Raw genomic sequence first — 20,173 nt, 5'->3', positions numbered from 1 at the left:
TTTTTTTTGTTTTGGTCTGGTAAGCTTTTTATTCTCCTTCAACTTTAAATGATAGCTTTGCTGGATAAAAAAGTTTTGGTTGTAGTTTCTTGCTTTGCAACACTTTTAATATTTCTTGCCTATCCCTTCTGGTCTCAAGTGTTTCTGTTGAGAAGTCAGATGTTATCCTTATGGGGGCTCCTCTGTAGGTAATTTACTGCTTTTCTCTTGAAGCTTTTAGTATTCTCTTTTTTTGTCTTAACTTTGGCACTTTAGTTATGATGTGTCTTGGTGTTGGCCTCTTTGGGTTCCTCTAATGGAACTCTTTGTGCTTCTTGAACTTGTGTGACAGTTTCCTTCATCAATTTAGGGCAGTTTTCAGCTGTAATTTTTTCAAACAGGTTCTCTATTCCTTGCTTATTCTCTTCCTCAGGAACCCATATGATGCAGATGTTGTTTCTCTTCATGTTGACACAGAGCTCTCTTAGAGTTTTCTCAGAATTTTTAAGCATCTTTTCCTTTTGCTGCTCTGCTTCTGTGTTTTCATTTATCTATTCTCTAAATCACTGATTTGATCCTCTGCTTCATCCGGCCTATTGATTCTTTCTAGTACAGCCTTCATTTCTGATATTGTATTTGTCATTTCTGACTGGTTCTTTTTTATGATTTTAATGTCGTTCTTGATGCTTGCTATTTCTTTATTTAGGTGCTCATTATGTCCATCCATTGTTGCTCTAAGATCCTTGAGCATCTTAAAAATTATTGGTTTAAACTCTGCATCTTGTATTTTGGTTTCTTCCATCTCATTTATTTCTTTTTCTGGGGATTTGTCTTCTTGATTCAGTTGGGTCGCATTTCTCTATCTGCCCTTTTTGTCTGTGTATTAGGTAATGCTGTCTGACTTTGAAATTTATGTGGTATCTTTATGAAGAAGATGTGCTTAGTGGTACTATCCTCCAGGCCACCTGTTTTTCTTGTTCTAGGAATGTTTCTTGAGGATACTATTTTCCCACTTGTTGTGTGTAAGCATTAGATGCAGTTGACCTTTTCATGGATACGTTTATCCTGTCAGGCTGGCTGCCTTTAAGGGTCAACCTTGTTCATGTGTATTACACACTGTGCAAAGTCTTTCCTGTTGGGCGTATTTATTCTCCACGGTGTCTGGTTCCTGCTGGACTCCATTTTTTGGGTGTACTGCTTGTATAGTTAGTTGAGTCTGTGTTTGGTGCTGTCTACCTCCCACTGCCAGTAGTGATGGCTCTAGTTCTTCTTGGATTGGCATCAACTGGTGTTTGTAACCCACTGTGGGCTAATAGACTGCAGCTTTTTGCTGTTTGTGTCTGTGTTTCCTCTGTCTGGATACTGTGAGGGTGCCAACTTTTATATAAGGATCAACTTTCTCCTGTTTAGAGGTTATAACAGCTTCATAAAGACCCAAGCTCTGTAAGATTTGTCTTCACTTTTCAGCTTCTCCTCCTCCTGTTGCAGCTGCCTGGTCTTCCCACAGAGTCTTCTGTAGTGAGACTGTAGTGTGGGCTCAGATTGGCCTCACCCAACCAACCCTTCAACAGGTTGCATACTTGGTGAGTTAGGACAGCTGAGGTTGTGAAAACAAAGTTTGTGGGACCCCCTACATCAGGAGTCTGTTTGTCAGGAGCTTAGTACAAGGAATGTGGCTCCTACTCCAGAGCTTGATCCCTCAGCTACTAATGGATACTCAAATTTTATTTCTCCCCAACAAGGTGAGCAGTAGGTTCAAACTGAGTGTGGCTGACAGTCCCTCTGCAGAAGTTATTTCAGCTGTTGAGACCCTGGTATTAGAGAAGAAAACTGAGAAATTCCTCTCCTGGAGCTGACTGTGCCCCTCCTGTAGGTAGCTAAATCCCTCAGCCAGATCCAACAGTAGGCTCACAGGGACCCACACTTTAAATGTCCATGTTCCAAGCCTCTCCTCTTTCCCCTTGTGGAATCTAGTCAGCTGGACAGAATATGCAGTGCCCAGGCCAGCTGACTGTGAAGCTCCACCCTGTCTAATGCACATGAACCGCTGTTCCAGTGCTGATCATGGAGAGTGGAACTCGCCTTAGCTCGGTGAAGTGTGAGGTGCTTTTCCTTAGGGTACCACAGTAGCAGTGGTTGTTAGTCCCTGAACCAATGATGTACCAGCTGGCCCTTTGATGTACCAGCCCTGGGCCTCCCTAGCAAGAGCCCAGCACAGATCAGTGGGAGACACTGCCCATGACTGGCCCTCAGCAACCTTCTTGGAGATACAAGCAATTAAGAGTTTGTATTTGCCTCTGCTAGGCTCAGGTGTACATGGAAATACCGAGCTGCACTAATAGGCTGGCTTTTACCTACTCTAGTCCTGGGGGAAAGTCCGCTCAAATGGCCAAGTTTTCCTGAGTCCCACTTCTTGGAACCTCTGTCGGCTGGCTGCTTGTTGGGTTCAGCCACTGAAAAAGCCTCTGCTAGAGTGTAGAGTAGCGGTTCTCAACCTGTGGGTTGCGACCCCGGCGGGGGTCGAACGACCAAAACACAGGGGTTGCCTAAAGCCATCGGAAATACATATTTTATTTAAAAATGTATTGTATAATAAATATGTATTTTCCAATGGCTTTAGGTGACCCCTGTGTTTTGGTCGTTCGACTCCTGCCGGGGTCGAGACCCACAGGTTGAGAACCGCTGGTCTAGAGCCTGTGGCAATTCAAGGATTAGGTAGAGTGGTGAGTGTGGCTCCGCTCCTTGGCCCTAGGTGTCAATCTGTCCAGACTTTTTCCACAGACCTCAGTAGGGTGTATCTCTAGGAGTCTGGTGAGTGTGGCTTCTGAGACTCAGAGGTGTGGTCTGTCCACTTTCTGGACAGATTCAACTGAGTCTCTGGTTGGGTGGAAGCACCAGTAATAGACTCAAGAAAGTGTGTGTGTGGGGGGGGGAGCTCTGGTCTCAATACCAGAAAACTGAGTCACTGACATGGCCTCTGCTTCTTGACCCCTCAGAATGACTGGTTGCCATCCCTGGGATAGGAGACACTCACTCCCAAGGCTGGAGCAGCTGCTTTCCCCAGGCTGATGCTACTCAGAGGGGATTGCTTCACCCATGAAAAATGGCAACTGCAGTACTTGAGTATGACTCAGCACAGGGGTTTCAGTTTCTATCCCCCACAGTGTCTTTCCCTGGGCCTCCAACTTTACACTCTCCTCATGCAACTCCAGTCCTCTCAGCTCTCTCCCGCCAGAGCCCCAGGTAAGTGCCTGTGAATGACAATTTCTGCACAGGCCCTTTAAAATAGAGTCTGCATACAAGAGGTCTGTCTCTCTCTCACAAACAGAAAGCTAGCTCTTTTCACAGCTAAATGCTGTCTGGTACCTCTTCTAGGCTCTGTGACTCTAGGCAGGGGCTCTGAGCCTTGGGCTGAGGACCCATACGTCTCAGGGCAACCCACCCCACCATGAGAGTCCCTCCGGTCTGCTGCTTGCTCCTGGGGGCAGGGCAGCCCTTTCCATGTCTCCACCCTTCCTACCAGTCTTGGTGTGGCTTCTTAGGTGATCCTTGGTTATAGAATCCTCTTAGTTTAGTCCAAAATTAGTTTTTCAGGATGATTGTTTTTTTTTTTTTAATTTTTTTTTTAATTTTTTCAAATTTTATTTATTCATTTTAGAGAGGAGAGAGAGAAGGGGAGAGAGAGAGAGAGAGAGAGAGAGAGAGAGAGAGAGAGGAGAGAGAGACGGGGGGAGGAGCTGGAAGCATCAACTCCCATATGTGCCTTGACCAGGCAAGCCCAGGGTTTCGAACCGGCGACCTCAGCATTTCCAGGTCGACGCTTTATCCACTGCGCCACCACAGGTCAGGCAGGATGATTGTTCTTAAATTAAGTTGTAATCTAATTTGGTCCTGGGAGGTGGTAGTTGAAATGTCTGTCTACTCTATTGCCATTATTCTTCTCTGGAAGTATAATATTTTAAATGCAGTCTTTTTTTTTTTTCTTTCAGGGACAGAGAGAGAGTCAGAGAGAAGGATAGATAGGGACAGACAGACAGGAATGGAGAGAGATGAGAAGCATCAATCATCAGTTTTTTGTTGCAACACCTTAGTTGTTCATTGATTGCTTTCTCATATGTGCCTTGACCGCAGGCCTTCAGCAGACCAAGTAACCCCTTGCTCCAGCCAGCGACCTTGGGTCTAAGCTGGTGAGCTTTTTGCTTAAGCCAGATGAGCCCGCACTCAAGCTGGCGACCTCGGGGTCTCGAACCTGGGTCTTCTGCATCCCAGACCGATGCTTTATCCTGGTCAGGCATAATATTTTTAATGAGTAGAAATTTTAAGCTATCACATGAGGGCACTGTCTCCCAGACAACAGTTTAGTGTCAATAGTGTCACCACTTACATCTTTATGACAGTGGTGATGTAATTATTTGAAAACTTATAATTTTTATCTTTAGTTTTTCATAAAGATAATTTTACAATAGAGTGAAAATTTTCCAAATATAAAGATGAATAATTCCTATATATTTTAAAAAGCTGATTTGTAGATATAAAAATCAGCAGAGAAAATAAAAGTGGCAATTAACCTATTTTAATTCATTAGTTGAATATTTCATTATGAGAAACAATGACATTTAAAAATGTGTACACAGTGGCCAAGACATGAAAATAACCAAAGTGTCCCTCGATAGAGGATTGGATAAAGAAGATGTGGCACATATACACAATGGAATACTACTCAGCCATAAGAAATGATGACATAGCGACATTTATGACAACATGGATATAACTTGAGAATATTTTACTGAGTGAAATAAGTAAATAAGGTAAAGTTAAGAACTGTATGATTTCACATACAGGTGAGATATAAAACTGAAACCTATGGCTATAGATAAAAGTAAAGAGGTAACAAGGAGGAAGGGAATGTACTGGAGGGGAAGATAACGTGGGGGAATGCAAGGTTGAAAGTGGTGAGGCAATGGATGTAAAGAGGAACAAATATAAGGTGAAAAAAAATGATTTGATTTTGGGTGATGCGTAAAGAACATTATATGCAGTTTGGATGCTATAGAGTACACATTGATCAATGTGTACTCTTATTGATCAATGTCACCCTGTTAAAGTTAATTTTCTAAGTAAAATTTAAAAATTAAAAAAAATGTGTACAAAATATTTGAAATATATGATTGAGTAGTATTAAAAAGAAGTGCTTTGGGATCTTTGTAATAACTTTTTAACTTTTTAGGAAAGGGATTTTTTTCTCTACATGCAAAATTTCTCCTGTGTTTATTAAACATTTCTAAATGTATTCAAAATACATTATGCATTGGTTAAGGATTTCTTTTTTTTTTTTTTATCGTGTATCAAGTGCTGTTTCCAAAACTACTATCCCAAGAATGCTATTCCTTCAGGTTGCAAATAGGTATACCAAAAAAGTGTATTATATTCAATTAAGTTTGAAAAATATTGGGTTATTCTAAGTTAAAAAGAATTTTTAATGCAAAGCTGCTCAGAACATTTACAAATGTGCAAAATAACATACAAATGTGTATTTCTATTCTCAAAGAAGAGAGTTTAGTAAACAATGTCCCCTCAACTAATTTGACCAGAGTCTTTTTTTTCCCTCACAAAGAACCTATTAACATCCTCTAGAACTAGTGTTCTGCAAAATATGGCTTGGAAATGTTCTGTATTTTAAAAGAATTCTTGTGACTAGAATAAGTCAACAGAAAACTCATAAGATTTAGAGAGGGGAGTGATCCTAAAGGTCACATCAATACAATGCCCATGCAAAAATTCATCGCAACAGCACCTCTGATAGATAGCCATCCAGATTTTGTGTTAATTTTCTATTTCATCATACTACATTCTATGTCGATCCTATCTTTTTTTAATTAGTTCTCCTATTTATTAAGCCTTTATATGACTCATCGGTCCTTATTCCTTTTGCCCCTTCTCTACATAACAATTCTTTAAATAATTGAAGACAGCTTACATGTCCTCTACTAGATCCTTTCTTCTCCTAGATAAGCATTCCCCATTCTTATAAATCTACCACATAAAAGGAGTTATCAAACTCCTCTTTACATTAGTTGTCTTTCCCTTTGTGCACTGGAGTAGGACAACTGAACATGATTGATCGACTCTTTCTGATGTTTGGACATTTGTTAACGCTAATTCTTATTTGACTTGTGTTATATTTTTATAGGAGCACTTTTTACTGTTATCAAGCTTCCTTATAGTTAAAGAAAAATATAATTGAAGGCAAACAAGATTTCTCCTTCTATGCTTACTTAGTTGACTAATCTTTTCTCATTGTAGTCAAAAGAACCCCATTCTATAGATTGCCTCTGTAGTGATTAAATTATTTGTCAACTGAAACAAAATAGGCACAGTTCTGTATTTAAGAAAGACATTGCTTATTCTTGGTGTTTAATTGTTCTTTGGCATTTCATGCTTGTAAAACAAAATAAAAATATATTACATATATACACAATATATTTTTGTGTACATATATATACGTTTTTAATTTTAAAAGAAGTAAAGAAATAAATGTTAGTAATAACATTCTATTATTTAAATAACTTCGTTAATTTATAAATTTCAATTCCAATTTTTTTATTCTTGTACCCATATTAAAATAAGAAGTCAGATTAAGTCAATACTAGGAGAACAATAGAGTTTCTAATTGAAGCAGGAGAGTGTTATTTATAAGACAAAATGAGGTAAAGAAAAAACATTTATTTTGGAAGAGGGGCAACATATTTGCAAAGCTACAAAGATTTACTCAATATTATATTGCTGAATAATTATTTTGTTTATGTCCTTATAAATCATCTTTTGGAGAAAGAAGAAAGTTAATGAGATTGTGGTGTTGCAGGTGTAGAGCAAAAACAATGTAGGTAAACGTGTAGAGAAATTAGGTCTGAAGTGTGGGATAATTGTAGAGAGCCCCGGGCAAAAAACAAAACATAGATGTGCAGGAGTCATAGCATATCTTGTCTTCACTTGTCTTTGTTAGTGCAAGTGAAAAGGTTAATGCTGTTCAGTTCCATCAACACAGAGCGAGGAACTGTGGCATCTTTGAATTCTAAAGTTGCCCACAGTGCAACAGATTTAATTCCTGTGAGAATGATACTATTTACAAGTTTGATCAGGATTATGAATGTCAATTAACCATGTGCTCTTGTGCCTATTCAATCTTTCTCTCTCTCACACACACACCTTTTTAGTTTGTTCTAGAGAAATTGTTTTTAAAATCATTATCACGTGGCACAATTCACTGTTGTTTAAAACTTCCTTTGAATGGAAGAAAAATTGTCAGATGCAAACTAACCTATAACCTTAAGTCTTCTCTAGTCTCAAGATCATCAAATACTACATTCTCACATGTGTCCTTAAAATCTAAAAGCTCAAATGATCTTTGGCATTTTCTAGTTTTCTGCCTCAATGTATTACAGCTTATAATTGCATTATTATCTTCTATACTCTAGTATAACCTGTTATTTTTAAGTAGCAAAATATCTATCTATCTATCTATCATCTATCTATCATCTATCTATCATTTATCTATCATCTATCTATCTATCTATATCTATCTATCTATCATCTGTCATTTATCTATCATCTATCATCTATCTATCATCTATCATCTATCACTTATCTATCTATCATCTATTTATCAACTATCTATCATCTATCTATTCATCATCTATCTATCTATCTATCTATCTATCTATCTATCTATCTATCTATCTATCTACCTATCTATTATCTATCATCTCTCTATCATCTATCTATCCATCATCTATCTATCTATCTATCTATCTATCTATCTATCTATCTATCTATCTATCATCTCTCATCTATCTATCATCTATCTATGTGTGTGTGCAGTGTCTTTCCAGATATTCAGCCATCAGGCAACAGCCATGTTGCTTCTTCCTTCAGCTTTGCATCCCTGTACCCTGGTTCCTTGCTGAATATTACTCTGTTCTCCAAACACTTCTCCATATACGCTCCTAACCACTCTGAATGTTCAGTTTTCACTATTACCACTCCACATCCTCTGTTTCCTCCCCTTCTCTAACTCAATTAAAGGCTGAATTCAGATCTGGGGACAAAAATCCATTGATGTAAGGATAAATCTCAACAAGAATGAGAGGGAGGACAGTGTCATCCTTCCCTTTCTAGGTTGATGGCTGGGAAGTATAAACTGCCACAGCTCTGAGCTGGGTGCGGTATACCTGAACCCTGCACTACAGGTGCTCAGCAGGACCTGGACATGGCTGAAGCTGGACCTGACCAGTAACATCAGCATGGCCACTCCAAGGGCATAGATTGAAAAAAAAATCAGCATAGTCAGTGTTTGCTACAAGACTATAGTACAATAATAATATATCTTTGCTGCCTGACCTGTGGTGGCACAGTGGATCAAGTGTCGACCTGGAACGCTGAGGTCGCTGGTTCAAAACCCTGGGCTTGTCTGGTCAAGGCACATATGGGAGTTGATGCTTCCTGCTCCTCCCCGCTTCTCTCTCTCTCTCTCTCTTTCTGTTCTAAAATGAATACATAAATAAAAATAATTAAAGATGTTTAAAAAAAAAGATTAAAAAAAATCTTTGCCGTATATTTTTATAACTTTACATTGTTACTTGAGGCTTTTAAATATATTCATGTTTTTTTCTTTATTTTCAAGTGATAGAAGGGAAGATAGGTAGACAGAATCCCGCATGTGCCCCGACCAAGATCCACCCGGCAAGCCCCATCTGGGGCTGATGCTCTGCCCATCTGGGACCATGCTCACAATGGATCTATTTTTAGTACCTGAGGTAGAAGCTTCATGGAGCCATCCTAAACACTGAGCGAAGCACTCAAACACTGGCTGCAGGAGGAGAAGAGAGAGAGAGAGAGAGAGAGAGAGAGAGAGAAGAGAGAGAAGAGAGAGAGGGGGGATGGAAAAGCAGATGGTTGCTTCTCCTGTGTGCCCAGACCAGGAAACGAACCCAAGATGTCCACACACTGGGCCAACACTCTACCACTGAACCACCCAGCCAGGGCCTATTCATGTTTTTAAATTTAAATTAATGTCAACATTGAGTTTCATTGATGTTTTCAGTTTTATGAACTTGAGACATAAAAATTACAATTATTCACTCTGGTATTTTCTTTTTAACATCAATAGATGATAATATTACAATATTATTTTCTTTGGTAGATATTGTCATGTGCTCTCTGTCTTCTCAATAACTTCCTTATTGCTTTCCACTCTTATTGTAACAGCTTCTCTACCTCTCCACCACATTCTGGTCTCTTCTGTCTTTCTTCTTGATTTTTTATTCTCCAAGTAGTGTTTTGGATTTTCTTGTCCATCTCTTTGAACAGGTCACTCTGTTTCTCTCCATCAATGTCCTGCAATCTTTAGCTAGAGTATAAGCTTATATTCTAACATAAAAACTATAAACCTGTGTTATTCTTTTTGAAGTAATGCATGCCCAGAACATAATTTTTCTTCCTTAGTATATATAAAGACTCTTACAAGAAAAGCAATCATTAATATTTCTGGGTCTCTAAGCAAGTTTTCTCTACTCATTAAATATTATCCTTGTATTTTATGCCAGCAGAGGTCACAGAAATGAGTGGAAACATATAACAGATTGTGCACCCAGCGGGGCAATTCACCTCACACCTCACACCTCACCTCAGACCTACATTTGTGTCACTTATTCAGTGGAGGGACAGAAAAGTCAGAGATGCATGTCTAAACCAGGAAAGAACAAACATGGCTAAGATTCCTGTTAAGGTAATGAGAATTATCTTTTCTGACATCAATAACATGAATGAGGTGAGTGGACATTTACATATTTCTATGTCCCCAGGATTCTCAGTGTCATTGACTGCTTTCTTGCTTAATGCTAATTATATGTTATGTTAATATTTTCTGTTAATTAAATTTCTTTCTATAATTTTATGAGTATAGAAATTGGTTTCATGTTACAGATACTTTCTTGAACGACATGAAGAAAAATGTCTTGGAAATGCAGTATTCCAAATGACTACCGTATTTACGTAAGAGTAGAAATATATGAGTTATTTGGAAATTCAGCAACTCTTCACATAACATCGTACCTAAGTTCTTGAATACTGTGGTAACGATATATAACAAAGCCAATTTTAGCAAAGGCTAGTTGATTTAAACAACATTTAAGTTCCTACAACATAATTCTGGTCACAAAAATATCACCAAACTTCTAAATTAAAAACCAAAACACTTCTATTATTAAACGTTGAAAGAAATGTGAGCTATACATACTTTTAAGAAAAAGTGATACAAACAAGGAAGAGAATTTTTTTCTAAACTGTTTCTTTCAGATTAGGCTCAAAGGTGGCCTGAGCTGATCTTGGCAGCTTAGGGTACACGGTGGAGCCCAACCCTATGATTGGAGGCCCTCCATTGCAGGGTGCGTCGCAAACACTCACACAGACTGGGACAATTACACACATCGCTTCAGCTAACATGCAATGCACATCTTTGGGGTGTGGAATGAAACTGGGGTCCCATAGACAATGGTCCCAACAGGAATTGATTTTTTTTTGTCAGCAATGTTACATTGAAATGACATCGAATAAAACAACATTATTCAAAAAAATGCTGTACTCTCCAACAAAGCTATCATAAAACAAAATTTTTTAAATGAATCAATCAATTATAGCTCTGAAGCTGTAATCTAGAGAAAATCTCAGCAGAACATATTGTAGTAAACATATGTGTGTATAGTTGTGGATGAGGAAGAGAAGCTTGGGAGAGACATTAAATACCAACAGTGCTTTATTTGCTTCTAGAAACAACAGACAGCAAGATGGAGGCTAGCAGATGTACTTTGCAGGCCCTAAAGAACAGCCCCTACCCTTATGCCTTTGATGGATATTTCACCAGAATCACCTTGATACATGGCCCCTTCTTTCCTATTCTTTAGCTATGCTGGTTCATGGTTCCTGAGCTATAGATAACATAATTTTAAAAAATATGGATGAAAAAAGAAGCAATTGAAGTGGGATGGGGAGAAAAAAGACTAGAGAAGTGGGTACTGTGATGAAGTTACTTTTTCACAACTTCTCTGTAATTCGCAAATGGAATCTATTTATTCTGAAGTTTAGGAAGCCAGAAAATTCCCACTGGGGTTACAATGCCCTGGAGCATTATGTGTACTTTGTTACAAAAATTTTGATTCAAGTATGATCAAAACCTTGAAAGCCTCTTGCTACTTTAACAATGCGGTAAGAAATACTGACTAGGCCTTTGGCGACAGTGTCATAAAGACTCCGGAGGATTGAAAAGAACAATCTGGACCTTTATTACTATAAGGAATATTATGTTATTGGAAAAAGAATTGAAGAGTTTCTGTTGCTTCTTTTTCTCAAATGGATTAATAATAAACCAGTGGGAATCAATCCCACTGGTTAACAGGTTAACATTTTAATTCACAGGTTAACATTTAACCATATTTTCATGACATCTCCTTCTGCAAAATAAATCTGTTCCCATATTCTATTGAACCTACTCAATCTAAGGTCATTAATGACTGCTTTTTGCAAAATCTAGTAAGTTATTTTTTTCTATTTGCATTTTTTCTTTATTCATATTTTCTAAAGCTCTATACTGCATTTAACATAGTTAATTTTGAAAATCCCATTTCTTTATTTCCATAACAATCCTCTTTCTTGTTTTTCATCATTCCTGGCATCTAGGACCATTTTATCCTGATTTCTTCATGGATTTTACTCTTCCTGATCCAATGACAAACTGATCTTCATCTACATGCTTTCTCTGAGTAATTCATGCCCTCTGATCACCTTTCTTCTCCTATACACTAGGGACCTTAATGATCTAGATCAAGGGTCAGCAAACTCTGGCCTTCAGGCTGGATTTAGCTTGGCACTTGTTTTTTTGTAAATGAAAATTTAGTGAAACACGACCCTGCCAGGTTTTGTTACTGTCATTGTTTGTTTTGTCTATGCCTGATTTCATGCTACAAAAGCAAGGTTTAACAGTTGCAACCATGAACATATGGTCCTTGCCTGACCAGGCAGTGGCACAGTGGATACAGCATCAAATTGGGACGTGGAGAACCCAGGTTTGAAACCCCAAGGTTGCTGGCTTGAGCTTGGGCTCACCAGCTTGGGTGTGGCATTGCTGGCTTGAGCGTGGGATCACAGACATGACCCCATTGTAGCTGGTTTGAGGCCAAAAGTTACTGGCTTGAAGTCCAAGGTAACTGGCTTAAGCTCAAGGTCACTGGTTTGAGCAAGGGGTCACTTGCTCTGCTATAGCCACCTCCACCTCCGTCAAGGCACATATGAGAAAGCAATCAATGAACAACTAAGATGCCACCATGAACAATTGATGCTTCTCATCTCTCTCCCTTCCTGTCTGTCCATATCTGTGCCTCTCTCTGACTCTCTCTCTGTCTCTGTCAAACAAAAAAGAAAAAGAACATATGGTTCTCAAAGGTAAAAATACTCAGATGCTTTACAAAAAAAAACAAAAAGAAACTAACATCTAATCTAGTCTTTAGGATGAAACTTCTAGTCTATTGTATCTAATTATCTAAGAAAATATATACCTCGATGTACTGGAAGCAGTTCAATCCAGATGTTCAAACCTGTTCCTCTTCTTACACTCAATTTTTTCTCCTATTGGGAATGTATATTTAGCAAAACCAGAAACCTAAGAGTCATTCTAGATTTTGTTCTCTCCTTCACTCACATCACATGGATTTCCAACCTCTGATTCATATCATTCATATTTGTCTTCTCTCCATTGCTATGACCATAGCCATAATGTAGGATCTTAGCTGTGCCTCTCATGGTTGTAGGTAAAGGTTTCCATCAACAATTGCCTGTGTGTCACTCATCATTACTCCAGATAATGCCTCCAATAATTTCATTATTATCTAAGACATGAATGAACTAAACCTCCTCCAAACTATGTTGCATGGTTAGTGTTTCAATGATTCAGGATTTTCAAAACTACCAACCATGGGGGTTAGGATTTGGTACCAAGGGCTGTCATTATGTTATATGATGGAAAGCCCAGTGTTTGTACTGGGTGTGGATGTGCCTGCAGTAGAACAGACTCCCATTGCAAAAACAATAAGGTTAATAGCTAAGTTAGGGATGTCATCTGCCTAGGAAAGTCTGTAAAACCTTTAGAGAGGAAGTGACACCTGAAATAAATCTTAAAATATAAGAAAGAAATTGTTAGTAACTTTGATACATTCTAGGCAAGCAAGCCACTGTACAAAAACAAGAATGAAAAAAAGAAAATGGCAAGCATTCTGCAAGGTTGGAATATGGGCTGACTGTGTGGGCTATTCACAAAAAAGTGTAGGCAGAAAGAAAATTGAAACCTGAATATGAAAGTTTGTTTTTGTTTTTTAACTCCATGCATGAGTGTATAGACTTTATAATAAAAATAATGAGAAGCTTAATTTGTAATTAAGAAAGGAACATATGATTGACATTTCTAAAAAGTATTTATAGTAACAGATTAGAGTATAAGCACATCACAGTGAGAAAAGAAAACTCTTGTTACAAGCAAAATTTAGGACTCCATTACAATACTTTATTAAAAGAAGGTATTTGCTTAAAGTAAGTCAGTGTCAGTAGGAGCAGATAGAAAGAGTCAGATTCAAGAGACAATACTGAGATGAATCTACTGGACTTGTGTCTACTTAGCTGAAATTGCATGGGGCAGGAGGAGAGGAAGAGGTCTAGGAAAGCAGACAAAATCAGGCAATGATGTTATTAACCCAGAAATTAATCTTCCATGAAAGAAATAAAAGGTTTGGGTGAGCAAGAGAACAAGTTTATTTGAGACTGTGTTAAACTTGAAATTTCTTTGAGACAATCGGGATGACCAACAAAAATTTCCAGGAGACAATTGGAAATACAAGAATGGAATATATGGTAGGAACAAGAATAAAGAAACCATATCTACAAATTGAGATATATTACACAATGAACTTGAGGACAAAATCATCCAAACTATTTGTCCGTTTCTGAAAGCTACCTTAAGTATTTATTTTTCAAGATAAAGCACATGTTCCTAACAGATCCTCTGTCAAAATGCTAAGCTGTTGTAAGAATAACATTAAACGTTGATTCACATCAATAAATTATCTAGAATAATTTTACTGATGCATTTTCTTTTTATTTTTAGCAAGAGAGAAAAAGAGAGACAGACAAACAGGAAGGGAGAGAGATAAGAAGCACCAAATCAGTTGCGGCACCTCAGTTGTTCATTGATTGCTTTCTCATATCATATATGCCATGATAGGGGAGCTCCAGCCAAGCTAGTGACTTCTTGCTCAAACCAATGACCTTGGGCTCAAACCAGTGACCATGAGGACATGTCTATGATCCCACACTCAACTGGTGAGCATGCACTCAAGCCCATGACCTCAGGGTTTTGAACCTGAATCCTCAGTATCCCAGGTCAATGCTCTTTCCACTGCACCACTGCCTAGTCAGGCTAGACTTTTGTCATTTAAAGCAGGCTTTTAAAACACCAGGTATAGGCCACAGAGTATGATATATTTAAGCAATCTGAAACAGGCTTTGGCCGGTGGCTCAGTGGATAGAATTTTGGCCCCGCATATGGACATCCCAAGTTTTATTGCCAGTCAGGGCATTCAAGAAAAGCAACCATCTGCTTCTTCTTTCCTCCCTCTCCCTTCTCTTCCTCTTCCCCTCCCACAGCCAATGGATCAATTGGTTCAAGTGCTGAGGATAGCTTTGTTGGAGGATATCAGATTCAGGTGCTAAAAATAGCTCATTACTCCCCCATTGACTACAGATGGGGTTGTTGGATCCTGGTAGGGGTGCGAGCAGAGTCTACCTCACTATCTCTCCTCCTCTCTCTTTAAATCAATAAATAAGTAGTCTGACACAGGACATATTATCTGACAATGTAAACAAGGTACTATATCAAAACAGAGGTGGGATGTGGTCAAGGGGAGAGGAAAAGGAGCAGAAAAATAGCATAGTTCATTGTTTTCTCTGAACCTATGTACCCTGATTGATCAATGTCACCCCATTAAAATTAAAAAGAAAAAGAAAGTCGAAGGAAAAGTGAAAGTGAAAAATAGAGAAGGGCAATGCTTACTGATTATCTAGTTTGGACCAATTCTCTGAATGTACAAAATGATCCTATGTCTTATGTTTTGTTTTGTTTTTGTTTTAATTATTTAAAAAATGTCTTAGAATGATAACACTGATACATTTGAGTTTCATTAAACATTCAGAAATTGAAAACTAGCTAAATTCTCTCAATTAGTATTTCAATTTTATGACTAAAATATTAAAAATTGAACTTTTAGGATAAAAAATTCTTTAAGCAATGCAAAAGGCTCTCCAAACATTGCCTGTAATACACAATTCATTGCATTTTAGCTCCTTACAAATGCTTTAAAATCCCATCGATCCTAGCTATTCTTTCTTAATAACTTTTTCTATATATGCATCTTCTTCAGCCCTTAAAAGATTAGGGAAAGGTTTAGATAGTAACTATTTGATTGTGTTAGTCTTTGTTTCTTGAATCCCTGACTGATATTTTAATCTTCAAATTGTAAGGCAACACTCTATGTGATTGCATATAAAAAATTTCATTACTACCCTCCAGGACTTAAAGTGCTTTCATCATTGGCATGACTAGAAATATAATATTGATATAAATAAGCATACATTTGAACCCTATTTCAGGTTACTGTATGGGGAAAGAAATACGAAAGAAAATAAGTCTTATAAAGAAGGAAAATATACATAGACTACTTATAATAAAAAATAACTTTCTCAATATTACTTCCTCCTTGCTTTGTATGCCAACTAATTCTATCCCTATTTCTACAATTTATTTATCAGTAAAGGTTTATAAATTTGACTAATTTCTTACATTCAAATTTATAAAAAAATCTGTGACAAATTACATATAATTGTGTATATATATTTTATTGTATACATGTATGTAATGAAGTATGTGTGTGCATGTATATTTATTTAAGTGTATTTGTTATTTGTTCACTTGTTCAGTAGCAATAAAAGAAATATAATTTAAAACTTCAACTACGACATGATTATATCAAATTTTGTTTTTATTAGTAGAGTTTGATCTTTAAAAATATATAAAAGCATGCACATGGACAGCTGTTAGAAGGGGAAGGGGGGATTGGATCAAAGAAAGTGAAAGGATTAGCCAAAAAACGTGTATACATAACACATAGATACAGACAACAGGGCAGCAATAGCCAGAGGTAAAGGGGGAGAGGGGAAGGGGGAGGGGGACGAAGGGTAGATAGGGCGCTGGAAAATAGCTTTGCGTGGGCAGGGTGGGGCACAAGGCAGTGTATAGATGCTATTATATTGAGTGGGACTCTTGAATTTAAAATAACTGCATTTTTAAACTCTATTTTGCAATATCATCTTTTGGTGATTATGGTGACTTTTATGCATTCCGAGAGGCTAAAATGCCTTTTAGATCATTAAAGGTTATGTGTTATATTTTTGCTACCTTATTTTAGTGAAGTTAAGGGTGACAGTTTTTTCAAATTCTAACATCTTTTATATCAAGTAGTGTGTTACAATCGACATGATTAACTAGCCGTATTATTTCCTTAGTGATACACAAATTAGTAGTGTATCTAACAATAATGGTGTCAGATTTAATAGAATCCTATATTAGTGTATTTCATTTCTTTGAAAATAGAGAAAATGATGTGGTATAGTAACAGTTAACATAATATTCCTCTTGTTTTATCAGTATATAGGAGTTGACTTTAGGTGTGATATTTTTTTATCTAAGTTTACATAAGCCTTGTAAGAACTATTTAAGCAGTAAATTTCAAAAGATTTTTTTCTCTAAGGCAGTAGTCTTCTTATGTAACATTTGGTCAGGTGAGTAACATGTCATCTAAGGTCATGACCTGTGTCAACCACAAAGCCATTCGGCCAGTTTTGAATCAGTTCTAACTACCACACAGGTTCTATATTTTCTTTTTTTCTGTTCTCTCAAGACACCATGTGGGCTTTACAGAGGTTTTTCTTTCTTCCTTTGAGTTTTCTCTGCTGATACCGCCAGTGGTAAATGTGATTGATAAGAGAACTATAAGACCACAAGCAGTTGGTCCAGCTTTATTAGAAATTAGGATGTCAGCTAATTCTATCCATAAGCATATACTGTAGATCAGTTTTCTAGGCTTTGGAGTAATTTTTATTTCTCTACTCTTAGAATTTTTTAATGTATTACAATGTACTTTTTGGTAGAATCACTTTGATCTCCCTATGGCATAATCTTGAGAACTGTTAGGAAGTAGAGAAGGCAATTCATAAGGATATTTTGGGGACCAAGAAATTTGTCTGCTATGCTATTCACTGAAGAATGCGCAAACTGAAAAGAACAAATGAAAATTATGCTGTGTCCCTCATGTATATTAAGTGAGGGACTATAAAATTATGATTACTCAGATTTCTCTCAGGTGAAATATGTGAGTGGGTTCAACTCAAAAGTGCTTAAAACTAAATAATCACAAATAATAAAATTTTTTAAATCAAGGTTTTATTTCTTGCTTTAGAAAATTTTTTTCCACAAAGAACTCTATAAATGATATGTTCATCTGAAAATAAACATTATTCTTTCTGCTCAGCTAATATATAAAAGAGTGCTATTAAGTGGAAAGCAATAAATATGAAAAGATGGCATGTCAAAAATTAGGTATTAACTAAACTTGTCTTTGAAAAATTAGAGTGTGCTTTTTAATGAAATATAGTAAACAGCATTTTTTTTTTTTTGTATTTTTCTGAAGCTGGAAACAGGGAGAGACAGTCCGACAGACTCCCACATGTGCCCCACCGGGATCCACCGGGCACGCCCACCAGGGGGCAACGCTCTGCCCACCAGGGGGCGATGCTCTGCCCCTCCAGGACGTCGCTCTGTTGTGACCAGAGCCACTCCAGCGCCTGGGGCAGAGGCCAAGGAGCCGTCCCCAGTGCCCGGGCCATCTTTGCTCCAATGGAGCCTCGCTGCAGGAGGGGAAGAGAGAGACAGAGAGGAAGGAGAGGGGGAGGGGTGGAGAAGCAGATGGGCGCTTCTCCTGTGTGCCCTGGCTGGGAATCGAACCCGGGACTTCTGCACGTCAGGCCGACGCTCTACCATGGAGCCAACCGGCCAGGGCCCAACAGCATATTCTAAAAATATTTATGTTGCAATAAAATTGCATGTTAAATCTCAGAAACTTACGTGTTGTCAGTGCAACTTCTCTTTAAGTGAAACTTAATTTGCCAGCTGAAAATGTGATATTATCATATCTATACAGGCATCCACACTTGTTCCGTGCCAATAACTGAGTATGTGAAGCTGAAAACAACAGGACAGCAGTCTCCTTGTTATGTGACATTAAGAGTAACACTTCTTCTAGTTACATTTTCACAGTAAAATTTGGTGGATGTTAGGGAAACATTTAGGAGATTCAACCCAAGAATAATTGGTTCAAAGAACCAAGGTGGTGAAGAAACAGAGACAAACAGATTGAGGGGACAGAGCCCTGGTAAGCAGTAGGCCTACCCCAGAGTTTCTAACACAGTGCCCAGGAACCAACTTATCTTGAATAGTTGGCATGTATGGAATATACGTATATGTTCGTAATGTTTGCATTTGCAGGATGACTTTAATTTTGGAATGTATTTTATACATAGCCAAGTTCCTGAGAATACTCAGAATCTATGTTAAAGCCTAGGTGGTCACTTAGGTCAAACAAAGCATTACCCTTATGAAGGGCTTCCTACACTCTGCTCAGCTTTTCCTTCTAGAGTCTTCCCTTCAGCAAAGTGGTGAGAGTTTGGCTGACAACAGAGTAAACAGATTATTGTGTTATTGCTGGCTGATTGCCGGAGTTATTTTGGAGCTTCATAATTCATTTAAAGAGATTTTTGACATTTATGAAATGACTTCTATAATCAACTGACAGTGCAATATCCTATAATTGTTCAATTAAAAATGACTACTAGTGCAGTCATTTATTAGTAGAATCAGATAATTGTCTTGCCACTAAAGGGTACTTCTCACTTTGCACATCAAATGAAAATGTTTGAGTATAAATCTGTGACACAGCAGCCAAAGTCCTGGGGATTTTCAAGTGTGTATGCAATTATTACAGACCTCTGAAGTAAATATGGTTTAATGTGATAATCTTTAATGGATTGTGTGTGAGCCTTACAAAATACTTTTCAGAATAAACCAGAGCATCTGTCAGAATGGATAGGAATTCATTTCCTACCCATATAAAGTTAATGATATTCTTTCCAACACGTGGTTTAACATGTGTACTTAGAACACATGTGTTTGCCTCAATTCTCACTTATCTTCCCCTGCCCCCCAAAGATAAAACTGATTACCAAGGTAAGGAACCCAGAATGGTTGCATTGATAAATGAGTTTTACATAGAATACTACCATACTGGGGTCAGAAACTCTGATGTCCAAATAAATACATACACAGACAGAAATGCGAATCCACGAAAACAGAAAGGTTTTTATATATATAAATATATACACACACACACACACACGCATGCGCACACACATACAGTTTCAAATGCTGAATTTCTCTGAAATCTCTTTGACTCACATTATCACGAACCATCTGTTAAGCTAAATCATAAATCAGTCTTTGATCAAACAATTTAAAAAAACCTTTCACCACACCAAAAACAGAGAAGGCACAGACCATTTAAAAACCAATGTAAAGAAATAACTAAAGAAAGCACAGCAGCCCCCTTAGAGATAACGATTTCTTTCTCTTTTTTTTTTTTCCCCTTCTTTTAAATTAGCATTGTGCTTCTTTGGACAGACTGGCTGAAAGTCAAGATTTATCAAATAATGATAATTAAGGAAATTTAGAGCATGCTCAACAGATGGAAGATGTTACTTAATTTGAGATTGCTACAAAATAGAATTCAGTGGTGTCAATTTAAAGTTACTTCTTCCTTCTAATTTTTAAATAAATAATCCAATTTAGTGGTTTGTTGTCTTCCATTTTATTTGCAGGAAAATGTTTTTTAAAAAACCCGTGTCAGATTCAATCACGGTCTCCCGCTTTCTTTCTAAGCCATCAGCAAGGAAAGAGCGTTGGAATCACAGCTGCTTTGGGCTTTTTGTTTTT

The sequence above is a fragment of the Saccopteryx bilineata genome, chromosome 1 (genome assembly GCF_036850765.1).
Source record: "Saccopteryx bilineata isolate mSacBil1 chromosome 1, mSacBil1_pri_phased_curated, whole genome shotgun sequence".
Classification (NCBI taxonomy): domain Eukaryota; kingdom Metazoa; phylum Chordata; class Mammalia; order Chiroptera; family Emballonuridae; genus Saccopteryx; species Saccopteryx bilineata.
The sequence above is the reverse complement of the archived record's forward strand: the minus strand, read 5'-3'. Positions refer to the sequence as shown.